Genomic DNA, 6,121 nt, shown 5'->3' on the forward strand with positions numbered 1-6,121 from the left:
CTAAGGCGAAGATCCATTAAGGTGCACAACGCCGTATTTCTTTTTCCAATCCCACCCTTTTCCTCAAATCAAGAAACCTTAACCAGTAAGAACATAGAAGCTGGGCCGAGCTTCTGTCCTCTCTCATCTCTTCCTTTCATTTCCTTCATCCTGATAACACAAACTATGATGTCAGATCCTGTCCTGCTGCCAACTTAATCCATTTGGTCCCACAGACCAGAATATTCAGGAATAATTTTTCAATCTCCCTGTCTTCATGAACACAGATGTCTTGTCATTCATTAAAAAAAGAATCCCTCGCGTCGGACATATTTCGTTGTTTGACTGTCGTGAGGGATGCAAAGCATCTGTCCACACCGCTGAGATCTAGATGAAATTAAGTGAGTTTCTGATGTTGCTGTTCCAGCGACCACTCCTCATTCCTCCTCTCGGTATACCGTACGAGTGATCGTTGTGCCAAACCGACGCCATGTGTTGTCTCAGGCAGCTACAGGGAGAAACTGACCACACAGAACTTAGTCCAGAATTTCTTTTGTCGATGTGTTCACCCAACCTGATTGTTAAAGGACAGGTTCACATTTTCCAATCTGCTTAAATACAATACTCACATTCCCATAAAGACGTTTACAGTCACTTAAATGGTTCTTTCTCTACATACTGACTGAATGTTTAAAGACCCCCTCCTAAATCCACAGTCCTGGTTCTGCGCAAAAACCTAATTTCAGCTGATTAAAGTCTTTTTGGTACGACATTCCCTCTTTGTGTCATTCTAAAAGACTGTAGCATCAGGCCAAACCCATTTCAGCTTCAGATGAACTGCACTTTTGCACAGAAAGGACTGTGGATTTTGTCTTCCATCTCTTCAGGGCTGCAACTAACAATAATAATTTTATAGTCAACTGATCCATTTTTATAAATTGATCGATCGCTTAGATTATGAAATGTCAAAAAATAATGCGAAATGCCCATTGCAGGTTGTCCGAGTCCTAGATGACATCAAGATGACATCAAATTGCATTTCCATAAAATGTACAATAATATAAAACAATGCAACAAATCACAGTAAAAATGTTTGGTTATTTGTGTTTGATGGCTTAAAGGATGAAGCGATTATCAACATATTTGGTTATAGATTTTCTTTTTTCTATCGACTTATGTCATATATGGGTACATGAGTATTTTGTTGAGCTAGACCTGAACTTATCCTTTTATATGGTCAGTGAAAATGACTCCACGAATATCGTTTACGGATAAGACGAGTTGCCTAAATGAAATGTGAAGTAGTGTTTAGATTATCGTGATTCCATTGCCTCGGTAGGGAATTTATTAAACATTTGATTGAATGAAAGAAAAAAAAAAAAACGTCAAATAATTATTGTATGGTTTAATCTCCCCCTTTCTCCCTGTTGAATATACAACAATACGGAAATTTAAAGCAGATTCCACCTTGAAATTTTCCTTCTTACTTTTTATGTAACTTTTTTCCTGTAGTAGAGGTTTGTTTCCTGTTGCTGTGTGACTTGATGTCTTATTTTTACTGCTCAGGTCTTCTTTTTTTAATCTAGAATAAAAAAGTCATGCTGGTGATGTTGACTTATCTTAAGGCTCATGATAAAGAAAGGTCACGTGCAACAACAACAAAAATTCTAATCAGAGCACGTGTGTGTTAAGCGTATAAGAGTACAACGCCAACACATCGTGACAAGATAAAACTCACCCTTTACTGCTTTTATCAGAAAATGGGCTGACTGCAGCAATGTGATTTGACTTGTTTCAAATATTTTTATTTTGAAGCTTAATTTCAAAAATCAAGTTACAAAATTGTTATTACAGTGCTTCTTTTTTACAGTATACAAACAAAGATAAGGAAGGGAAAGAAAGATAAATAAGTAAATAAAAACAAAAAACAAACAAACGAGAGCCCCTAATCCTCACCCGCAATAACCCACCCCGGACTGCGCTGTAAGATAAGATTCCAAAGGTTGCCAAATGTTCTCAAAGTCTTTAAGCTTGTCCTTAAGGATGAACCGGATCCTCTCGAGGTGGAGTGTGTCCATTATCTTCGTGAGCCATCTTCAGTGTTGGTCCCTCTTTCTTTTTCCAGAATAAGAGGATACACTTCTTTGCAGTGAGAATTCCATATGCCAAGAAGCGCTGTTATGCCAGTGTCAGTCTCTTTGCTTCATTGGATTTCCCTAAGATTACTAAAACTGGATCTGGGACAATTTGAATATTTAACACCTTAGACATGAAACCAAAGATATCACCCCAGTAACCTTGTATTTTGCAACAAAGAACATAACTATAACTATAGCCTATAACTATAACTCCTTTTCCCAATCCACTTTAACAGTGGCAGTAGTTGGACGGCTTATCTCTTGTAACTTATCATATAAACAGGATATATTGTGATCTGTCCTCCCTAACTCACCTAGGCAGTCATCCAACTTATCTGGCCCTGCTTTCTCAAACTGAGGAAGATGTGTTCTAACATAATTTCTTACTTGAAAGAATCTGAATAAATGGTGTTTTGGTAAACCATATTTTGTTGTAGCTGATGAAAGAATGCAAATGATCCTTCCATATATAAATCACCTACATTACGAACACCAAGTTCTTTCCACATATCAAAGGCCGTGTCTAGACAAGAAGGAGGGAAGGAAGGGTTTGCTGCTTTTGGCAACCAGAGAGCGATCGCTCTGAGTTTTAAGTTCTTTAATATCTGTTTCCAACTCCTTATTGTGTCGTGTATTACCGGGTTGTGCTTGTAACATGTTCCGTTAAGAGGAAATGGAGATAAAATTACAGCACCGATTGAATATGGCAGACAGTCCTCTTGCTCAAGCTCCAGCCCATTCGACAACAAAGCATCGAACACTGATGCAATGGAACGGATAGCCCAATAAAAATGTATAAATTTATAAAATTTGGAAGTGCAAGTCCTCCATGTGATCTGGACTTACACAAATGTTCTTTTTTATTCTATGGGATTTATAATTCCAGACAAAAGGAAGAACTATTGAGTCTAACTTTTTAAAGTATGACTTTGAGAGGAATGTTGGTATGTTTTTGGAGGAGGTAAAGTAGTTGTGGGAGAAAAACCATCTTAATTGCATTCACCCTGCCCACTAGGGATAATGGAAGAGTCTGAATTCTATTTTTGAGTTTGTCTAAAAGGGGAAGAAAGTTTTCTTTGAATATAGAGCTTAATTTTTTAGTAATGACGATTCCCAGATAGGTGAATTTTTCTGATGTTAACTTAAAAGGGAGTGACCTGAGCCAATTATAATCTTCTAGATATAAGGGCATCAGTTTGCTTTTACTCCAATTGAGCCTATATCCAGCGAAGGTGCCGAATAGCTTAATAACTGCTAAAACATTTGGCATAGTAATTTTTCGGTTGGGATATAAATAACAGAATATCATCAGCGTACAAGGTTATTTTGTTTTCCGTGTACTCTGTGTTATATCCATGTATATCAGGATGGCATCTAATGGTCTCTGCTAGTGGTTCCAAAGCCAAAGCAAACAATAAAGGGCTTAGCAGGCAACCTTGCCTTGTGCCTCTGTGGAGTTGGAGCTGGGCCGAAAGCATTTGATTTGTGAGTATTCTAGCAGTGGGGCTGCTGTACAGTAATCAGATCCATGCAACAAACTCGTCACCCATCTGGAATTTTTTCAGGACTGCAAAGAGGTAGGGCCATTCTACTTGATCAAAAGCTTTCTCAGCATCGAGGCTTAACGGAACAAAATCCTTTGACATTCTAGGCGAGTTTGGTCAAACCAGAACTGCAGTTTTTGTGCACTGGATGTCTTACAATGGTCAATAACACATAGGGTGTTGGATTAAATGGGGACAAATATCTTAAACACATCTAGATTTATTTCATGAGATATTGGTGTGTGTGTGTGTGTGTGTGTGTGTGTGTAAAACTAATACTGCAGTGTTTCCTTGACCCTTTCTCTGCCCTGGTCTTGCCTTGTTGTGGGTGTTAAATAAACGGTGTTTATTTACCATTTAGTATGTTCCATGTTTTTCTGCATGACTTGTGACCCCCACATGTCACCATGGTAACAATGACAGGATTCTTTTTATTTACCACTATGAGGGAAATACTGTGTGGTACATATGAATTTTTAATTTATTGAAGCAGTTGGTTTTCATTTGTGCACTGAACTGAACTCTTCTCTGGTCTGAACCTCATCCACAACACTTATAATATAATAATAATAAAAATTATATCAGGTGTGATTAAAATAAATAAAAAAGAAATCACAAGGAGCAAGTCTCTTATTTACTGACACGTTTTATTTTATGGGAAAAAAATGAAACGAAAACATTGGCTGAATGGTATTAAAATAGTATTACAAAATAGCAAGTATGTGTCTTTATCAAGTGGTCAGATTTAAAAAGTGATCAAGTTGAGTTTGAAAGAAAAAAGGGTCAATTTGTATCGATTACAGTGCATCAATGGTCCAGAAAACGAATAATTAAAATCCATTTAAAATTTTAAGAGTTTTAGTTACTGATTCTTCCAAGAAAGTAAAGTAAAAATTCCCAAATTCTCCCTTCCCTTTTCTAATTTGATCTACTAATAAACAATAATAATAATAATAATAATAAATTACAGTGCAATTTATAAGAAATACCTGCAGGGCTTCTTCTGCCGTCGTTCTCTACTAGCTCTCCTCTTCGCTCGTCACCAGCACCCACAAACGCTTGCCTTATAATTTGGGTGGACATTTTGGCACAATCAAAGCACTTATGAAGATACTTTGTGTCATAAGGAAGGCGAAGCCTGCGAGCTACAGTTCAGGCAGACAACTCACACGTCATATTTAGTACAAAACATATGACACAGCTTTTACTGCTCAGTTTGCACATTTTATCGAGCCTTTGCAAACTGATCAGTAAAGCAGCAGCACAGACAGGGCTGCCTTACTTCAAACACTGCTTCACGTTTTTATCTTCACTCCCTAATCTGCTTTGAGCTGATCTTCATCTATGCAAATGGAGAGTGACGAGGTCAGAGCCTAGACGTCAAATATCAAGTCTATACATTTACAAAAACTGAGTTGTCTGACTGAACTGAGCTTAACACGGAACATGTTTCCAACATTTTGGATGTTTAAATAAGAATCAGCCACATCCATACAGGAAGAAAAATAAACAATTTCAAAATGTTTTTTCTCCCTTCAATTTCAGATTTCATCACATCTGAGTAGTAGTGAGGGGTGGACGACATGGATACAATTTCTTTCAAATCATACTGACATACATGATGATTTAATAAACTTTCAGAAAAATCTGTTGACTATTATCTAATGTACACCTGGTAGTTGCTGCAGCTGTTTTTTGGTAATCCAACAATGTAAATTCCTGAAAAGACAAAGTACTTTAGATGCAAAATTATCAAATCCAATATTTTCATAAAACAGCTCATTGATTTAAAACATTGACACCACGGTGTAAACAGTACATCAAATTAATTTTGTCTGATGGTGCATTTCACATTCATATCGCCCACCCCTAATAGTAGTTATTCAGTCTCACATCACAGGACTGTTTGTAGCGTGACACAGTTAGGAGAGAGATTGAAGGTGCACCTTTTTTGCACACAGTACTATACCAGACTTGAGGGATGAGTCACACCTAATCCAGATCACAGGTCTTTGTGGGTTCACTGCAAACTTCACATATGCCATCATATCACACAAATATCAGCAAACTATGGATCATCTAGTCTCACAGTTGAATAGTCAAGACCGCAGAGGTCACTTCCTGCCAGAACACCATGCTACAGGACATCTGATATATTACACACAGCAAAATGTTTGATGAACTGTTACTTTTACAGTACAGATGTATAATGATCAGAATACAGTAAAATGAGTGTGAGCCAGCATTTAGATTAAAAGGAAGAGATCTGATATTAATCCAGATGTTTGTAATGTAGATGAACATAACTCTCCCAGAAAATATCTGATCTAAGCAGACGATCACCGACTCATACACAAGCAGAAGAAGACAACTAAACTGGGATTCCAACAGTGCTCTCAGAGGAAGCAAAAAAAACAGCAGCAATTCAAAAACAAATCAACAATGATAACCTTAACTACA

The sequence above is a fragment of the Sander vitreus genome, chromosome 9 (assembly GCF_031162955.1).
Source record: "Sander vitreus isolate 19-12246 chromosome 9, sanVit1, whole genome shotgun sequence".
Taxonomy (NCBI): Eukaryota; Metazoa; Chordata; class Actinopteri; order Perciformes; family Percidae; genus Sander; species Sander vitreus.